Raw genomic sequence first — 21195 nt, 5'->3', positions numbered from 1 at the left:
CCAGATTCCATTTTGACTATCACTTCTGAAAAAGAGTTGCCTCCTTATAGATTATGTCAATATGGTCCTTCCAGAATTATCACTGTACTTCCAACCGTCCTTGAGCAAGCAATCTTTTGTAAACCTTAGATTGTCCTCGACAATTGTTTAATCCTTTTAGTCATATCCAGTTCTAAACCTTTTCCCTTCTTAATGCCCCAGGCATCTGGAAAATTTTAGAATGGATGAATATAGCACATGTAATCGATCCTATATCCGAAGCATATGGGACATGATTCATGATGTCTCACATAAAGACTAAACCAGTCTTTTGCTATAACATTTCCATTTCTATTTGCCAAGTTCTCATAATTCAGATTATGAAAAGGGATGCCGTAATCATAATCGAATTTTAGAACGCAAATAATGGACCCATATACAGAATTTCCTTATGTTGAGCCATTCCAACATGAAATTCATATATATCCTTGACTAAATGATTAAACCTCACGATCTAAACTTGTAGATTTGAGATGAAGTATAATTTCCTCTCCCTTAATTATAGCAAAACAACTCTTTCCCAATTGAAACTTTTGTTTTTCTATAATTAACATTGCTAACTTGCAATACTTATCATAATTATCATGCTCCCACTAACATGATGATTATTAGCATAACACTTATGCTCCCACTAGCTTTGACATGTTCTCAGAAATCACCTGGACTTCTAGAAATCAATACTTCATTGACTTTCTTACCAAAGTTCAGATTTCTGATGCTAGATTGTTTTGATAAAACTTTATCAAAATCATACACCTTCCCTTAGATAGCACACTTGTGTGTCTAAACAATTATGAAGAGGTATGCCGTAATCATAATGGTTAGACCTTTTTGCCACTTCTCACAAGTCCAGGTTAGTGTGCCGGTAAACCACACACGCTCCACTAACGACTTTGAGAACGCAAATGTCACAGTTGCTATCTAGCTAAAATCTACTTAGTGAAAGTGTTTCCTCACCATCATTTTCATGAATCGGAGAGAAACCTTATGACACTTAGATTTAATGGTGTATGTGTTCTTATCCATGTGAATGGTCAAAATCATAGTCACAAGACAAGGATAATGACAAACCCAAACTCATATGGACTGAACTCAATCTTAATTTCTTGCCACCTGGCAGCTCAAGGGCCTGCCATTGCTTCCAAGTTGTTGTGCAACCAATTGAGAACTCTAAGAACTCATATGCAAAACCAACTTTAACTGGAATGGGCACAGAATATGTCAACACGATAGGTTATGAACCTCAAGTCGTGTGCTAGGGAAGACCTTCAGGTTTTGTTCTTGATTAGTTCTTGAGACTTTCAAGACCTTTAAGACTCCCACTGTCCTCTTGACCTATAAGACTCCCTTGTCAAATATCCAAGAGATAGTGTGGATTCTAATCAAGACAAACACTTCACACAATTGGCCTAAGTTGATCTTTGTTTTATCCAAAACATCACAACTTACCAATTTCAAATGTACAAGAGTAGAAAACTTTTACTCTTACATTTGACAAGTGTTTTAAACCTTCTTTAAGACATGTCACTCTAGTTACAATCTTGGAGTATGACTCTAAGACTTGTATTGGAATGAAGTATGACTCATCTTCTTGATTTAACCACTTCAACAATTCAAGATCCCTCTTCTTAGTCATAAGAATGCACTAAGACTTCCTTAGAGAACTAATTGTGCTATGGTTTCTTAATCATTAAGATGATCACAAAACTGATACTAAAGTACTCTCCCATCTTTTCAGATTTGAGAAACTTTTATCCTTCTGCCTTATTTGAATCTTCATATTCGCTCTGCCATACATTGGAACCTTTTCCAATGTCTCAGAGTTACACTTAAGCTTGTAAGTATAATCATATTTACTGAGATTTAGTAAACTATGACGAATAGTCTTATCAATCTTTTTTGGTGGACTTGACCAGTGCACAAGACTATGTACTCGATCCCTTAGTCCATTACTTGACTCACACATCCATGTGATCGAGTAATTAGTCTTAATTTTCCAATACTTGAAAGTTCTCATTCATCATGCTATACAACTTGCATGATTCCAAGTTCCGGTCCAAATGAAACTTGGGTGATGAGAATCTTTCCTTATTTGGTAAATTTAGACATTACCACAAATGAAAGAATCAATTTCATACTTCCACTCTTGCTATTAATGGAATCTTATAAGAAACAAAAATTTCCACAGATGCCATTGTAAGGATATTTTAAAATAAATAAAATCAAAAATTTTCCTTTTATTTTAAAAACTTTGCGGAAGAACTTGTCCTTACAATCCATATGAAAACTTGTTGTTATCTACTCCTAAGCAATATCTCATAACTCCTAAGAAGTAGCTCAAGAATCCGATCTTCAAACTATGCGATAGAAATCCATCTACGCCATCAGATTCAGCATATTCTTTCTTTAAGTTTCTTCACTTTTCTTTGATTCTTAAAACATCACCATGTGACCCAGTCACATCATGTATCAGGAATCTCAGAATAGAACCTTAGCAGAGTTAGATAGTGGAATTTACCTAAAGTAGAGTCAAACTTATTGACTTTAACATCCTTAGGTAAATTTGACAGCTTCGCAACCAATGCCCCTTCCTTTGGCAATATAAACATATGGAGCCTTTGATAATGGTACACGGGACTATCATAGACTTAGCTTTTCTCTTTACCATTTGGTCAACCGAGTTGACTATGGCCAATCCCTTTCCATTAGGAAGAGAATGCTTTCCTGGATTTCCTGTGTCACTATTGTCAATGTCCATCAAGTTTTAGGAAGTTGATCTTAGCAAATAGATAAGATCATTAAGGGTCTTGTCATAGTCTGTTTCATAGGTGTCCCAAAGGAACTCACTATGTGACTTAGAAAGTGATTGAACCACCAACTTTCTCAAGACTTTGACACCCAACTCTCCCGGCTTGTCAATATGTGACTACATCTCAAGATGTGTTCATACCTAGACCTTGCCTTGCCAATAGGGCTTGAGTGACCTTAAACTTTTCAAGAACTTGTGGGTTAGGGAGATTAGTTGGAGGAGGAGAAAGAAGTATGATTTCCAAAGAACATCATCTTCATTTAGGAAACCTTGTTTCAAAAGATTTGGGAAGATCATAGGTGCCTAAACCAGACAACTTTTGGGAGATATTCAAGATAGTTGATTTTAAGTCCTTAATATGACACCCAATATGAAATATTAAGGCTAGGACCCAACAAACTATTTTATAACTCAGAAGAGGGATGCCGTAATCCAAGCTATAAAATATTTGAAGGTAGGTGAATGACGATTCACCAATTTCCACCAAGATAAACAAAATGTATTATTAGGTTTTAATTGGTTTTGAAACTCCTAGATCTTTGAGATTCATTGAACTGTTCAAAGGCATGTTTCAATCTCGAGTGTGCCCTTCAGGTTTTGTGACTGGGATGTCGAGGATCACAAAACAAGGTGTGAAGTAACCATGCAAATTACTTGGTACCCTTAAGTGTTTACCCCTCAATCGATGTGCCGGTTAACCACACACGCTCCATCGATACTATGATAAACATTAAGTTACCCTTTACCTACTTTGTTAAATACGAGTTAGTGTGCCGGTTAACCACACACGCTCCACTAACCGACTTAAACAAAGTGCAAAGTGTAATTTCATGGATTAGCACGTTATTCACATTTTCCTAAGTAACTAAGATTGGGTATTATTAAGAGTTTAGTTACTTATTATTTATCATTAATACTTTTAATGAAGGGAGAATTATAGTCCTGTCAAACCCGTTCGGCTAACGACCCTCCACCAGTCAAGCAAGCGGTGGGTGAGAGTGGACACCCATTAAGTTGCCATTTTATAGGCAACAACCTTATACCCACCTTATAGACCGGCTTCGTGAATGAGGCGTACTAGCGGTAAGACTGACTTTACTCTTATACATATATATATTATTAACTTATAATATTATAAAGTATAAGGGTTGAATTTTAACTCTTAAAATTCTAAGGGCTAACTTGGAATTAAAGTATTCATAAGAGAAAACTTTACAAATTCCAAAACTTGAGGGCAAGTTTTGAAACTATTCAAAACTAATTAATTCCATAACTTATGTGTTTAAAGTAGTTTTAATCCAAAAACTCTTCAAGTTCCATAACTTGAGGACAAGTTATGGAAGACTTTAAACTAATAAAAGAATTAACTTTTCTTTATTTTATAACTTATGGAATTAATTAAGGTTACACCTTTTTTTTATTTTATTTTATTTTATTAAATGAAGAGACTCTTGGTCCTCCATAACTTGAGGACAAGTTATGGAGTCATAAAACCATTTAATTAGAACTAGACTCTTCATTTTTGTAACCTTTGCCAATTTTTATGAGTTTTATGATTCTTAAATGTGACTTTTCATATAACTTGAGGACAAGTTACAAAAACACATTTTAGAATCAATTCTTAGATTAATTTGGATTAAAACCAACTATCACATAATATATTCATTAATCTAAATTCACTCATAAAACAAGGTAACACAAAAAACGTTTGGTGATCCATAACTTATTCTTAAGTTATGGAATCCTTTAAAACATTAACACCAAATTTTGTAACTCCATAAAAACTTTGAATCAATTTTTTTTAAAACCTTTTCATATCCATAACTTATGGAGGTTTCAAAAAATAAAACTCTTTAGATCAAACTTTTAAAACTAATAAAATAATCATATCATTTTATCTTTTATTAAATTTGACCTAATTCAACTCATAAAGCAAATTATTCAAATTTTACAAATAATTAGTTTTTCACAAGAACAAGTAATTATCTTAAAATTTGACGAACTTCATGTTTTTTTTCTTTTTTTTTCAACTTTGAAAATAAAATATTTGCATCAATATAACAGAAAACAACCTGGCTCTGATACCACTGTTGGGTTTTGAGCATTCTAACACTTCCTAAGTGTACATGCAACCCTAAATACCTTAGATCTATGTTTTCTCTATTATACATGCAAATAAGAACATCCAAGGTATTATCCTAATCTCGCATACAAAAACTATGAATGTAACAAGATAGAATACATACCTCTTGATGTAGCTTGATGTCTTCAAGCTTTAAGAGCTTAGCCCCAATAGTGTGGAAGCCTCAAGTGGAATCACAAATCACCAAGACACCTTGGAATACTTTAGAGAATATGATTACTTGGTTCTCTCTAGTGAAATTGGCTAGCCCTTCTTTAGTGTATCCACACTAGTGCCAATTTCACCAACCTAAGACATCTTTATATAGTATGGAGGATTGGGGTTAAACCCTAATACCCATGACCTTTCATTTCCTAGGATCCATGGGTTAAACACTCCATGGACTATCCATGAAAGCTTAGCCCAACCTAAATGAACTTGGCCCATTCCATATATATAAGAGTCCATATTTAATTAGTTCCTTTTGATCACTTAATTAATTATAAATTAATTCTTGATCAATACTAATTAAATAATATGATTCCATATTAATATATTAGAACTTATAATATATTAATATTAATCATAAACATACTATTCTCAAAAGATTATCCATATAAATTGTGTCGGTGAAGTGCAACCCAAATGGACCATGCCGGGTCGGGTCAAGTACATACCAAATATAGTTATGGACTTAGACATTAATCCAACATTATGGACTCCTTCTTCTTCTCAGGATAAATACTTTCATTTATCTATTGTAACAAACCGATGGGTCGTGCTCTACTGACCTCTCATCGAATGATGCAATGCTTAGACTCAAGTCTCTTAGAGTTAAATTCCAAAATGGGATATACCTTCCTTCATATTCTAATGTGATATAATCACATTTCAGCATGTAGCATTTCTACCTACAAACTTCTTTTAACAACGAGCGCGATACTATCAATTGCATTAACTTCAACCTTCTGACTTAATTCAGATGTTACATCTAACTTGGTCCTCTAGACCACGTAACATACTCCTCGTAGTCGAACTCAAATTTAAATATGACCACTAGGGTCAGAACAAGAACCATCTTACTAGTCATTACCGAAACAATGGTAATGACATACCAAAATAAAATGGAATCAATCACTAGCTTCTTTGTAACCTTGTGACTTTCCCTGATCCAAGTACGAGTCCTGTGCTTCCGGTAGTATATGCATCTACTACCTTTCACACCTACTCATACTCGTCCCAAGTATTGTCCTGCAGTCGACCAAGTCACCATACAAGAAAATCAGACAATCATTCAACACATCAGTTAGCAAAACTAAGGTTTATATTAATTCCTTGAAACGATTACACAAAAGTCCAAGTTCACCCTATACTATGCCTCTAATAGGCTACATACATGATACTTTTCATATCACTACTTTATAACTTGATCTTTAGATATAAGATCCTTATTCCTGATTCCTTGCATTGCCATCTGCTTCATCAAGGATCACTTGAAATGCTCTTGCCTTTAGCTTTGGCGGCGCCTCTAGCCTTGCTGCTTGATTTTTCCTTGGGCAGTCTTGCTTGAAGTGCCCCTCTTCGTTACATTCGTAACACACCTTTTTGTTGAAAATACATTCATCGGCGTAATGCCCATGCTTTCCACACTTGAAACATGTCACCTCCACGCCACATTTTCCCGAGTGCTTCTTCTTGCACTTATCGCACCACCTTGCCTCATCCCTTCCTCCTCCTCTAGACTTCGAGAATTTTCTTTTCTCATTAGAACCTGAAGTTCCTTCTAACTTTCTCTTCTCGCCAACTTCAACCTTACTGTCAGTCCTCCCCTTGATCATATTCTCAACAGACTTGGCAGCCCAAATAGTTGCCTCTAAAGTAGGTGCCTGACGCACTGGCACCGCATACTCCCAAGGGAGTCCCTTTGTGTATCGGTCGACTCTTGTCAGTTCGTCTGGGACGATGCGCAAAGCAAACTCCATCTTGTCTGTGAAGGCATTAGTGTATTCATCCACTGACATGCTGCCTTTCTTCAATATGAGAAATTTGTTCTCCAACTCTAGCAGGTTTTGGGCCGAGCAGAACTTACGCTTGAATTGCACCAAGAACTCTGCCCAGGTCAGTTGCAGTGGCTCATTAGGGCTTAGGATCTTCCCTAGAGTGTTCCACCATCGAACGACTCCACCTCGGAACTAACGCACTGCATAGATAGTCTGCAACTTGCCTCTGCAGCCACAAGTCATGAAGGCTAACTCCATTTCTGAGATCCAATCCATAACTCCAATCGGATCCTCCTTTCCATTGAAGGTCGATGGTTTGCAAGTTAGAAAGTCCTTGTACTTGCATCCCATTCCATCATTCCTTCCTTCATGGTTGTGTTGCCTAACTATCGGTGGGTTGGCTTGACCAACAGACCCACTGAAGTTTCCACCTTCCGAGTGCCCTTCATTTAATTCAGGCTCTTCCACATGAATTGACAGTTCATCACGATTCTGTTGAAGCAACCGCCTAGTCTCCTCCATTTGACGATCCAACATCGTTTGAATCATCAATTGTACACCAGCCATTGTTATCGGCTCAGGTGTTGCTGCTACGACAGGTATTTGCTCAATCACAGGTGGTTGATTCCTGTTTTCATCAGCATTTCCAACTCCAATTCTTGTTCTCACCATTTTTGATCTACACACCGAATAAGGTGAAATTAGATCCTCATTCACGATAGATATTCAAATCGTCCTTATCACTCCGAAACGTTTATATGCTAGTTCTAATATCGTAGTCATACGCTTAGAATCCTAAACACATAAGGTTTCCAGATCCGGTCGGCAACAGACCATAGATCCGAACAAATAATAGCATCAATATAGCTATCACACAAAACATTTTGCACATAAAAGCATTTTAGGCATCATTCCTAAAATAAACTAGTGCTTGTGTCAGTTTAGGTGTACTACCTAACATATTTTAGACACACTCCTCACAATCATTACTTAGCATTCTAAGTTTAAGTCTAGAAATTTCCTACAAATTTCTAGTTCGCTTAAACTAATGCTCTGATACCAACTGTGACATCCCCAATTTCTCGGCCAGAAAAGAACGATTTGTTTATGCTTTGTTTTTAAAATCAGAGTAATCTTTTAAAGAAAACAGTTGCGGAATTTGTTCCCAAAACAAAATATGATAAAAATTATCAAAGCATTTCTTTTAAAGAAATGTATTTTCATTATATAACAAAATCTCGGGATGTCATGTTCCGATACAGACACATAAGCATAAACAGAACTTACATTATTTACACTAAAGAGTTTACATCTCCTTTAATCTCTCCGTGAAATATATCTTCGTATCGATACCTATGATACAAAGAAAACTGAGTGGGTCAGGCTTGGGAGCCTGGTGAGCATATAGGGTTTTCAACCCACAGTAATATAATTATTATATTCAACATCAAACAATCAACCCAATTACCCATCCCCATTATCTTCTTTATTTCTTAGGATTTTACCCTAAGAATTAAACTACCCGTCATTCATTCATTCCTAAGGATTGACCTAAGGAATTAGCACAAAATCTATTGCTACATAAGGCGCATCTACCAACATCATCCTTTAAGCGCCTCTGCCAGGATTACGTCATACACTATGAGGTGCGACTGCCAGGTTTATGACATTCTCTTTTAGGCGCATCTGCCGACATTATCCTATAAGCGCATCTGCCAAGATTATCCTATAAGCGCATCTGCCAAGATTATCCTATAAGCGCATCTGCTATTGTTATGACAATCTCTATTTGGCGCATCTGCCAAGATCACGACATTCACTACTTGGTGCATCTACCGATATTATTCTCAAGCGCATCTTCTAGTTTTATCACATTCTTTAATTGGTGATTACATATTGTTATTATTGTATATTAGCCATTAGAAGTCTTGGATTCAATGTATGTTCAATTAGAGAAACCTAGATCCAATCATTAGGGTTGCATGTGCACATAGGAATGTTCATATGGCCAAAACCCATCAGTTGATTGGTATTGATAGCTTAGGAATCCGGCAGGGCAACAACTAGGGATTTCTTTCGGGGAGCTTTTGCATTCGAGGTGAGTTTTCCTCACTATTTTTATGGGTTGAAGGCGCCAATGTCGACCCTTTTGGATTGGTATCCTGATAGATAGGATGTTGTTATGCTGTTATGATCTGTTAGATCGGAATCCAAGTAGATAGGATGTTTTTATGCTTAGTGATATGTAGATCTGTTTGTCTGGCTTTAGACTGTCATATAAGTATCTGTTATATGTGCGCTTGTTTGTTCGGTGGTTGAGGATTCACTGCTTTAGTATTAAGGGAACAGTCCTGGGGTATTCCAACCTGATGGTTGACTGGACCCATAGTATTTTGCATTCCAACCCGATGGTTGACTAGACCCATAATATGTTGGCATTCCAACCTGATGGTTGAGGGCCTGGGGTATTCCAAACCGATGGTTGAATGTACCCATAATATGTTGGCATTCCAACCGATGGTTAAGGGCCTGGGGTATTCCAACCTGATGGTTGACTGGACCCTTAGTATGGTGGCATTCCAATCCGATGGTTAAGGGACTGGGGTATTCCAACCCGATAGTTGACTGGACCCATAGTATGTTGGCATTCCAACCCGATGGTTGATTGGACCCATAGTATGTTGGCATTCTAACCCGATGGTTGAGGGCCTGGGGTATTCCAACCCGATGGTTGATTGGACCCATAGTATGCTGTTATTTGTACATGTTATATGTTTGGGTGTTGGTACTTTGGGGGAACTCACTAAGCTTCGTGCTTATATTTTTGGTTTATGGTTTCAGGTACTTCAGTAGATCGTGGCAAGGTGAATGCATGATCGTACACATCCTCGCATTCCGGACTTATGACATCTGGGAAAACTCTAATAATGTGAAAGTTTTGAGAACTGTGTTGAAAGAGATTCTGATTTTTAAATATTTTTTTGGGAACAACAGTTTTTGTAAATACTTATATAGAAAAAGTATTATTTTGAAAAGTTTACATTTTATGAAATTTTTGGGATGTTGCAAGTTGGTATCAGAGCCTTGGTTTGAGTAAATTGGAGGAACGCTCGTGTGAATCCAGTCTCAAACTAAGGAAAAGATTTTCAAATGATTTTCAAATAGTTTTCAAAATACTTAAGGAGGATGTGATGTATACAATCAACCGGATCCAGTAAGTTGACCCGAAAATACCATACCGTTATTTTATATTTTGATATGTTAGAACAACATGCTAGTGATAGGCTAAGAATCTTCAGGAATTGCATGATAGAATTGCCTGATTATATGATGCCTAATAGCCTAGGATTGTCCTTTATATGGAATTGACATCATTACTGTAGTTGCTTCGTGTATGCATCATAGTTGTACATAACTAAGATTCTATAGTCTGAGAATATTTGGTTTGGCTTTATTTCCTGCTCCTTGTCTGGTTATGGGCTTAGAGTAGGACTGAGTATTCAGATTTCTATAGGATCCAATGTAATGTATGGCTAGCATACACGAGTGTTGTAGGGTTGGTGGAAGTTTCATGAGTAGGTACAGTGTATAGTAGGTCGGCTTGAAGAATGACTAGCCACTCTTGAGAGAGTAAGGGGTGTACCTGTGGTGCTGGGAGTTGGAGATCGAGGATTTCACATGAGGATGTGTCTGATTTTATTGCATTTTAGTGGTAGTCGGCTTCTCTACTCAAATGCTACCTGCTTTGTGCTTTGTGGAACTCATGAGTGATGTGAGTTAGCCATTAGGTGAATATGTCAAGTCACATGTGAAAGAGGTTGGATAATCTCAGAGTGACAAATTTGACCCTACTTTGCAACTCTTGTTTGTGTTCAACTGTTATAGGGATGAGTCTGTTACTCGAAGGATTATCTGAGCTTTGTTGCATGTGATTATATTCATGGAATGGCTAATTGATATTTTGAGGAGTTTTTCAGCAGCTAATGGCAAAGGGTGAGTGGGTGAATCCTATGATAGCCTAGAGAGTATTCTGGTGCAGTTGTTTCGATGTTGAGTAGGTTTAAGGAGTATTTTGTGACTAGGTCTTAGAGGACCCGAGATGATTCTTGAGGAGAGTATTGATAGGTGTGGAAGGTAGTATTTGGCCCGTACTACTGGAAGGATAGGATTCATACTCAAATCGAGGAGCATTTCAGAGATTCTAAGGTCTGGTCAGGGTAGATATTGTTGGAATAGTGTCTAAGGCTGCAACTATATGATGGGTTTTAGCCATAAGAACTTTCCTATGTGCGCATGCAAAACCCTAATGCTCGGATCTAGGCTTTCTAATTAAACATGCTTTGAATCCAAGACTTCTAATGACTAATTAGGTGTAATAACAATATTGAAACAGATCTAGAATCATACCTTTGAATTCCTTGTTGATCTTGTTGTCTTGGAGCTTCTAGAGTCACAATTGTCACTCCTCTAATGGCTTACAAACACCAAATAGCAAGGAGGATGATTTGGGAGAGAGGAGAGGGGAGGAAATCGGCCAGGGCTTCTCTACTTTAGGTTAGGTGCCGATTTCCTTATGCCATAGGGTCTATTTATACTTGTAGACTCCTTAAGGGTTACAACCTAAACCCTAATTGGATAATCTTCTCTTAAGGCTATCCAAATCCATTCCTTAGATAACTCTTGGACGATTTGAAGCAATCCTTAGCTTCTAGAATCCGCCCAATCCATATCTATATGGATTTATAGTCTAAAGTTTAACTATCAAACAATTGACAGTTTATACCCTCTTATTTAATTAATCTCTTTAAGTCACCAAATTAATTCCAATTAATTCTATGACTTATATTAATCAAATAACAATATATTATTCTTTATATTATTCTCATAATATATTAATAATATTTACTCTCTCTTAATAAATCATCCTATCAAGTTGCTATGGTGAAGGCAACCCAAAAGGACCATGCACAACCGGGTCAAATACTTGCCTAATATAGTTGCAGCCTTAGACACTATTCCAACAGTCTCCCACTTGGATAAGTCTAGTAACTATATGCACAAGTACAATTTGGTATGCAATCGTAGCTCTCAAAGACGCTGTCAAACTCTGATCTAATCAATTTTGTCCTTTAGATAAAGGATCGTACAGTCCTCTGTTAGATATCATGCTGACAATCCTATGGAATGGTTAGTCAAGCATTTAGGTTTCTCGATCTCTGATTTATTCGACATAGAACTTAATCGAACACATCAATTCAGTTCTGACCGGGCCCTGCACATAAGTCAAATCAAATCATCGAGCGGCCGAGATATCGCTTTTACCTTCTTAGATAAAAGTTACAGATAAACTTCGACTTATATGCATTTACTTATTCATTAACCAACCATACACAACAATGCGTTTTATAACACCGAGTTACTGAGGCGTTTTCGCATTATCAATGTACAATCAATTAACAAATAACAAACCATATATCTAGGTTTTAAGACTATATGATATTATCGTCTTGCGATCACCCTTTTATATCATATTCCATAAGGTGATTCTAGCAAGCGCGGGTTTGTTCCATTGCTCAAAACCAGTTCATAAGCACTCATGAACGTTGCAACAACCCTTTGCTATGTCTAACACCATTTAGACAATCTACACACCAATTCATTACAATCTTCATTCATATCTACTTTCAACATATGAACGATTGTGGACAATTTGAATAATTCGATTATTCCTAATAAACTCAATTATTCTGGAAGTCAAAACATGCAAAGTGAAACAATAGTTAAATAATTAACATAAGATAGTAACATTACTCATAAATAAAACTCCTTTATTTAATCATCAAATGTTAATTACATTTATCTATTACACGTTTATAATACTATCTAATCTATGCTAATATCATCCTTCAAACCAATACTCCTAGAATGCTTGTTGCAAGTGTGTGTGTGGGAAAAGCAAGAGACAAGGCATGGATACGCCACCAAGGGTAGGAAGAAACAACTTTACAGTGAAGAAAAAGACTTGTTTTCACTGTGGAACACCTGGAAACATTGCCAAAAATTGTCCTAATCACGCATACGTTCCCTACTATGCACAAGGGTGGCAGAACACGCCAAGAGGGAGATACTTCAAAGGAAACCCCTCAAGGTCACGTTCAGACCATGGTGACTGGAACGCACAGAAGGCCAAGAATCCGAATCTCAAGGGCAAGAAGGAAATGTCGGCCAAGAAGCCTGATCCTAGAGATGCACCAGTGAAACAACGACCGGTTAGGTAAAAGTCATCTCAACGACTGACATCAAGATCAAAAGCAAGTACTGAGCCACCCATCGGATCGAAAAAGAAATGGGTCAAACCCAACTATAAATGGGTACCAAAGGTTCAGTCTCCCAAATCACCTAACGATTCTAATATTTCTACATCTTCTGTTTGTGATAAACAGGACATGTCATGCGAGAAAGTATCATGTGTTGATAACAAAGGTCGACCCGGTTTCAAAATGGACTAGGTTCCAAAGACCAACTGATCCCGCTCTGTGCCGGAGCAGCTATGGAGGCATATCATCAGACTTCGGTTGGTGTTTGTAATCCATTAGAGGAGTGACATTTGTGACTCTAAGCTCCAAGGACAAGAAGATTCAAGCATGCAATTCAAGGTAATCTTTCAAATCTGATTTCATGTGTTATTATATGAATGTTTTCATTAGATTTATCAATCAAAGTCTTGGATACATTGCATGTTCAATTAGAGAAACCTAGATCCAAGCATTAGGGTTTGTATGTGCACATAGGAATGTTCTTATGGCTCAAACCCATTAGTGGTATCAGAGCCTTGATTGGTTTCTATTGAATTGATGCATTGGTTGCTTGATTGTTGATTGCAAAATCGTTTTTTGTCCTTCTTCCTGATGAACTCGGCGAGTAACATAGTGTACTCGGCGAGTACCATAGTGTACTCGGCGAGTACATTGTGGTACTCGGCGAGTTCGAGCGTCAGAAGGAGCTAGTTTCGGGATTTTTTGCTGTTTATCTTATGGAAACTTGCCTTTATCTTAATGGGTCAATATAAATCCGATTTTAACATATATTTGAGTGTATCCTTGACCTAATTAAAGACATTTACCAATTAATTGAATAATAATTTCCTTATGTGATAATTGATTGATTATTTTAATTGAATTGGTGAATTGTTTTGCAAGAAACAGTTAGATAAATCAAATATGGATAATTATGTGATTAAATGGTTAATTTAAATTATTTATTTATTTGATCCCTTATGTTTTGATAAGTTTAAAACTTGTCCTCAAGTTTTGAAATTTATGTTTTGTGATTAAAAGTTTAATTTAGACAATTTAAATTTCAAACCCTAGAATTTTACAAGTTTAATATTCAACCCTATACTAATATAATATTACAAGATTAATATATATATATATATATATATATATATATATATATATATATATGTATGTATAATTAAAATGCTAGTCTTATCGTTAGTAGGCATCATTCACGAAGCCGGTCTATAAGGTGGGTATAAGGTTGCGGCCTATAAAATGCCGCTTAATGGGTGTACACTCACACCCACCGCTTGCTTGATCGGTGGAGGGCCGTTAGCCGAACGGGTAGGATAGGGCAACTCTATCTCCTCATTAAAAGTATAATATGAAATAGAAAGTAACTACACGTTTTTCAAATTCCCAATCCTAGTTACTTTAGGAAAAGTGAATTTATGCAATCCCATGAAATTACACTTTGCACCCCTGCTAAGAAGTTAGTGGAGCGTGTGTGGTTTACCGGCACACTAATTGGTTCTAAGCATAGGTGGCAAAGGGTGATTCATTGTTTATCATAGTTCGGGGGAGCGTGTGTGGTTTACAGGCACATCGAATAGGTGATTGTTACAATGAAGGCACCGTGTAGATTTGCATTGTTATTCACACCCACTTTGTGATCCTCGGCATCCCAGTCACAAACGAGAGGGGCATATCGAGATTTAAACATGCCATTGAAAAGTTCAATGAATCTCATCGAAAACTAGGAATTCTCAATACATTTAGAACTTAAGGTTATGTTTTCATGGTGGAGAATTAGTGAATCGTCATTCACTTACCTTCAAATTGTTTGCATGTTGGATTACGGCATCCCTTTTCTAATATGTAAATAATGTTGTTGGATCCTAGCCCTAATTTTTCATATTGGGTGATAATTAGGGATTTTAAATTCTAATCAATCTTTGTCCTTTCTATTTGTAGATGTCGAACGCGAACAACGCTGCTGCTAGTTCGTTCACATTGATGAGCCTTTGCCAAAAGGTGACCGTCAATGGAACGAACTTTAGCGAATGGATAAGATACATTCGCACGATTGCTCGCTACGAGAACAAGGAGTATATCCTTGACGAGAAGCTCGAGAAGATCAATCCAGAAATTGCTACTCCGGCTGAAATGACTGCTTTTGAGACTCATGAACGTGATGCGACAAAGGTTCATTGCATCATGATAGCCACAATGAACGCCGAATTCCTAAAGTCCTATGAGGACATGTATCCGTACGAAATGCATCAAGACTTATTGGAGAGATACCATCAAAACGCGAGGCAGGAACGTTACGAGATCTTCACTAACATGATCTCCGCTAAAATGGGACATGGAGAATCTCTAACCGTACACTTGCAAAAGATGCAAAGGTATGTCGATCGTCTTCGCAAGTTGAATGTCGACTTTGGGGAAGACTTAGCTATCGACATGGTGCTTCATTCCTCTCCTCCGTGTTACAATCAATTTAGGATGACCTACCACATGAACAAGGAAGAGGTCACCCTAAGTAAGCTCCAAGGTCTCCTAAGGGTTGCTGAGAGCAACTTCAAGGACAAGTCTGTTGCACTAACTCCCAAATCCACCCGTTGCTCCTGTTTTGGCATTTGGGCAAGGAAGGGGTAAGAAGAGGAAGGCTCCATCTAAGAGTCACCGCAAGGGAAAGTCCCGAGATGGTTCCTCTTCTAGTGGGACCAAAGTTGATCCTGCTAAGCCCAACCCTAACCCAAAGGAGGCAGAGTGCCACCATTGCCACAAAACAGGGCATTGGAAGAGAAGCTGCCCAGAATACCTGCAAGCCATCAGGGAAGGAAAGATCAAGCCGTCTTTCGCAGGTATTTACACAATTAAATGTAATGATTCATCTCATGCTATTTCTTGGGTCCTCGATACCGGGTGTGGTTACCACATTTGTTCTGAATTACAGGGACTAAGAAGAAATAGGGATGTGGACTGTGGAAGAATAAATCTAATCATGGGGAACAAAAGATCGTCGCCTGTGACCAAGATTGGAGTGTATTCTCTAGTGCTTAGTAATGGATTATGTTTAGATTTGAATAATTTTTGCTGCTCGCCAAAAATGGAAAGAAACATCATTTCGTTTCATGGTTTGTTTAGACAAGGATTTAGATTTTCTTTTAATAATGAGAATGGTTCAATTTATGCTTATCTAAATGGTGTCTTATATTTTGAAGCAATTCCATGTAATGGAATTTATGAAACTGTTATGATTGTAGATAACCTAGGAAATGATATTTTATGCATGGATTCTTCCAATAGTATGGATAGAGCATCCTTATGGCATTGTCGTCTTGGACATGTCAACAAGAAGCACATAGCCCAACTCCAAAAGGATGCAGTGTTGGAGTCATTCGACCTTAGGAAGTTGACACATGCGAATCTTGTTTACTTGGAAAGATGACCAAGTCACCCTTCACTAGCACATGTGAAAGGGGTGAGGGTTTATTGGACCTCATACATATCGATGTATGTGGACCCTTTAGATCAACCACAAAGGATGGGAACCGCTTCTATGTGACTTTTACCGATGACTTTAGTAGATATGGGTATATTCACTTAATCAAGCAAAAGTCAGAAACGTTTGAAAAGTTCAAAGAATTCAAAAATGAAATGGAGAATCAATTGGGCAGGAAAATCAAGATGCTTCGATCCGGTCGAGGAGGAGAGTACCTAAGTCTTGAATTCCATGACTATCTCAAAGAATGTGGAATAGTTTCGCAATTGATGCCACCTAGGACACCGCAGTTGAATGGTGTGGCAGAAAGGCGTAATCGAACCTTGTTAGACATGGTTCGTTCTATGATGAGTCGTGCTTCACTACCTATCTCATTATGGGGGTATGCCTTAGAGACTGCCGACCATATCCTTAACCGAGTCCCTACTAAGAAGGTTGCTAAAACACCTCATGAAATGTGGACAGGGAAAGCTCCCTCGTTAGCACATATCAAGGTTTGGGGTTGTGTGGCTTTCGTAAGACGAGATACTCACGACAAGCTCGAACCTCGTAGTGAGCGATGTATTTTCATCGGCTACCCGCAGAAATCCTTTGGATATCTCTTCTATAGACCGAATGAAAATGTTGTCTTCGTTGCGAGGAGAGGGGTTTTTCGAGAGCAAGAACTCATAAGCCAAGGAGACAGTGGGAGGCAAATCGAGCTTGAAGAGATTCAAGAATCGATTGATGAAGGAACCTCTACCGCTGGCGTTCAACCCGAGGAAGAAACTCATGTTGAACCAATTGACGAGTCCTTACCTCTTAGACGTTCTGAAAGAGTTAGAGTTCAACCCCAGTTTTATGGCTTTCATATTACAACCAAAGGGGACACGTATATTAGTGATGATACACTAATAAATCTAGATGAACCTAATAGCTGTAAGGAAGCCATGGCAGGCCCGGAGTCTGCAAAATGGAAGGAGGCAATGGACAGCGAGATCCAATCCATGTATGACAGCCAAGTTTGGAATTTGGTTGATAATGTGCCCGGACGTAAGACCGTTGGGTGCAAATGGATCTTCAAGAAGAAGACCGACATGGATGGAAATGTACACACATATAAGGCGCGATTGGTTGCGAAGGGCTTTACTCAAACTCCTAGAGTTGACTATGATGAGACCTTCTCACCAGTTGTGAAGATAAAGTCTATCAGAGTGATGCTAACTATTGCCGCATTTCATGATTATGTGATTTGGAAAATGGATGTCAAGACTGCTTTCCTTAATGGGAAGTTGGCTGAGGATGTTTACATGGCTCATCCAGAGGGTTTTGTTGATCCGAAGCATCCAAATAGAGTGTATAAGTTTGAGAAGTCCATTTATGGACTTAAGCAAGCGTCTCGCAGATGGAATCTTTGCTTTGATGAGAAAGTCAAAGAGTTTGGATTTGTACGAAGCGAAGATGAATCATGTGTATATGTCAAAGCCAGTGGGAGTATAGTCAGCTTCCTCGTTCTGTATGTCGATGACATACTACTCATAGGAAACGACGTCCCGACACTGCAGGAGGTTAAGTCCTGGCTCGGGAAGTGCTTCGCTATGAAGGACCTCGGAGAGGCTTCCTATATTTTGGGAATAAGGATAGTGAGAGAACGAAGTAAGAGACTAATAGGACTTAGTCAGAATACTTACGTGGATAAGGTACTAAAACGTTTTAGTATGGAAAACTCAAAGAAGGGAGAACTACCGATACAAAGTAATGCCAAGTTGAGTAAGACTCAAAGTCCGAGCATCGAAGCTGAAATAGCAGAAATGAGCCGAGTACCATACGCTTCCGCAGTTGGCTCAATCATGTATGCTATGACTTGTACTCGCCCTGATGTAGCCTTTGCTTTGAGCATGGTTAGTATATATCAAGGGAAACCTGGCAGATCCCATTAGATTGCGGTCAAGAATATCCTTAAGTACCTTCGGAGGACCAAGGAAATATTTTTAGTCCTCGGGGGAAGTGATGACTTGAAGGTGCGAGGGTATAGTGATGCCAGCTTTCAGACCGACAGGGACAACTACCGTTCGCAGTCGGGCTGGGTCTTTACCCTTAATGGAGGAGCAGTAACTTGGAAGAGTTCCAAGCAGGAAACCATAGTTGATTCAACATGTGAATCAGAGTACATTGCAACAAGCGAAGCGTCGAAGGAGGCAATATGGTTGAAGAATTTCATTGGTGATCTTGGAGTTGTGCCTGCCATAAAGGAGCCTATGGAAATTTTCTGTGATAATGAAGGAGCGGTTGCCTTGACCAAGGAACCAAGGGGTCATGGTAGATCTCGTCATATTGACAGAAAATATCATTTTATTAGACATCGAGTAGAAGAAGGACACCTCGCGGTTAGGAGGATATCATCAGAAGATAACCTAGCTGATCCGCTTACGAAGGGACTGAGTAGGGTTAACATTTGCAGCATGCTAAGAGTATTGGACTGAGAGATGATATTAGATTAGATTAGATAATTTAAGAAACTTGTAATAGATAAATGTAATTGACATTTGATGATTAAATAAAGGAGTATTATTTATAAGTAAAGCTACTGTCTTATGTTAATTGTTTAACTATTGTTTCACTTCGCATGTTTTGACTTCCAGAATAATTGAGTTTATTTAGAATAATCGAATTATTCAAACAATCCACAATCGTTCATATGTTGGAAGTAGGTATGAATGAAGATTGTCATGAATTGGTGTGTAGATTGTCTAAATGGTATTAGACATAGCAAAAGTTTGCTACAACGTTCATGAGTGCTTATGAACTAGTTTTGAGCATTGGAACAAACCCGCGCTTGCTGGAATCACCATATGGAATGTGACGAAAAGGTTGATCGCAAGACGATAATATCATATGGTCTTAAAACCTAGATATATGGTTTGTTATTTGTTGATTGGTTGTACATTGATAATGCGAAACCGCATCAGTAAATTGATGTTATAAAACGCATTGTTGTGTATAATTGGTTAATGAATAAGTAAATGCATATAAGTCGAAGTTTATCTGTTACTTTTATCCTAAGAAGGTCAAAGCGATATCTCGGCCGCTCGATGATTTGATTTGACTTATGTGTCGGGCCCGGTCAGAACTAAGTTGATGTGTTCGATTAAGTTCTATGTCAAATAAATCTGAGATCGAGAAACCAACTGCTGGACAATTGGTTCCATAGAATTGTTCGCATGATATCTAAACAGAGGACTGTACGATCCCTTATCTAAAGGACAGGACTAATAAGATCAGAGTTTGACAGCGGCTTTGAGAGCTACGATTGCTAATCGGATTATGCTTGTATATATAGTTACTAGACTTATCCAAGTGGGAGACTGTTGGAATACTGTCTAAGGCTGCAACTATATTTGGCAAGTATTTGACCCGGTTGTGCATGGTCCTTTTGGGTTGCCTTCACCATAGCAACTTGACAGGATGATTTATAATGAGAGAAGAAATATTATTAATATATTATGAGAATAATATAAGGAATAATAATATTGTTATTTGATTAATATAAGTCATAAATTAATTAGGAATTAATTTGGTGACTTAAAGAGATTAATTGAATAAAGGGGCATAAACTGTCAATTGTATGATAGTTGTGTTTTGAGCAGTGATCCTTAATGGATAAGGGGTGGACGGTTTTAGGGTTTGGAAGGACCTAGAAATCGTCCAAGGCTTATCAATAAGGAGATTGGATTGCTTAGGGCCTAAGTTATCCAATTAGGGTTTAAGGGTGAAACCCTAGGAGGCTCACTAGTATAAATAGACCCTTAGGGCTAACAAAATCGGCACCCCTTGGTATTGGAGAAACCCTGGCCGACTTTTCTCACCCTCCTCTCTCTCTAATCATCCTCTTGCTAAGTTGGTGTTTGTAAGCCATTAGAGGAGTGACGTTTGTGACTCTAAGCTCCAAGGACAAGAAGATTCAAGCAAGCAATTCAAGGTAATCTTTCAAATCTGATTTCATGTGTTATGATATGAATGTTTTCATTAGATCTATCAATCAAATTCTTGGATACATTGCATGTTCAATTAGAGAAACCTAGATCCAAGAATTAGGGTTTGTATGTGCATATAGGAATGTTCTTATGGCTCAAACACATCAGATATCATGGTTGGATACCATGGTTCGAGGCAGTGGTTCTGTATCTATTGGTTTTTTTGCTTGGGCTGCTCAGGCGAGGATGGGTTTTGTGTTTGTTCAGGCCTCTGTGGCGATATTGATGTGGGTTGAATGGTTCAGACCCGGGTGAGGATGTTGATTGGAAGTCTCAATGGTTTTGTTAGGGGTCATGCCTCGAGCCTCGAGACATGGGTAGGAAGTGGTTGTCATGATTAGTTTGGAATTGCATCTAGGATTTAAGTAGCGGATTGTCGGTTTGGGTTGTAGTTATCTGTGGCACAGATTTTGCCTTCAG

Source organism: Lactuca serriola, chromosome 1 (genome assembly GCF_051521515.1).
Source record: "Lactuca serriola cultivar US96UC23 chromosome 1, Lser_US96UC23_V15, whole genome shotgun sequence".
Classification (NCBI taxonomy): Eukaryota; Viridiplantae; Streptophyta; class Magnoliopsida; order Asterales; family Asteraceae; genus Lactuca; species Lactuca serriola.
The sequence above is the reverse complement of the archived record's forward strand: the minus strand, read 5'-3'. Positions refer to the sequence as shown.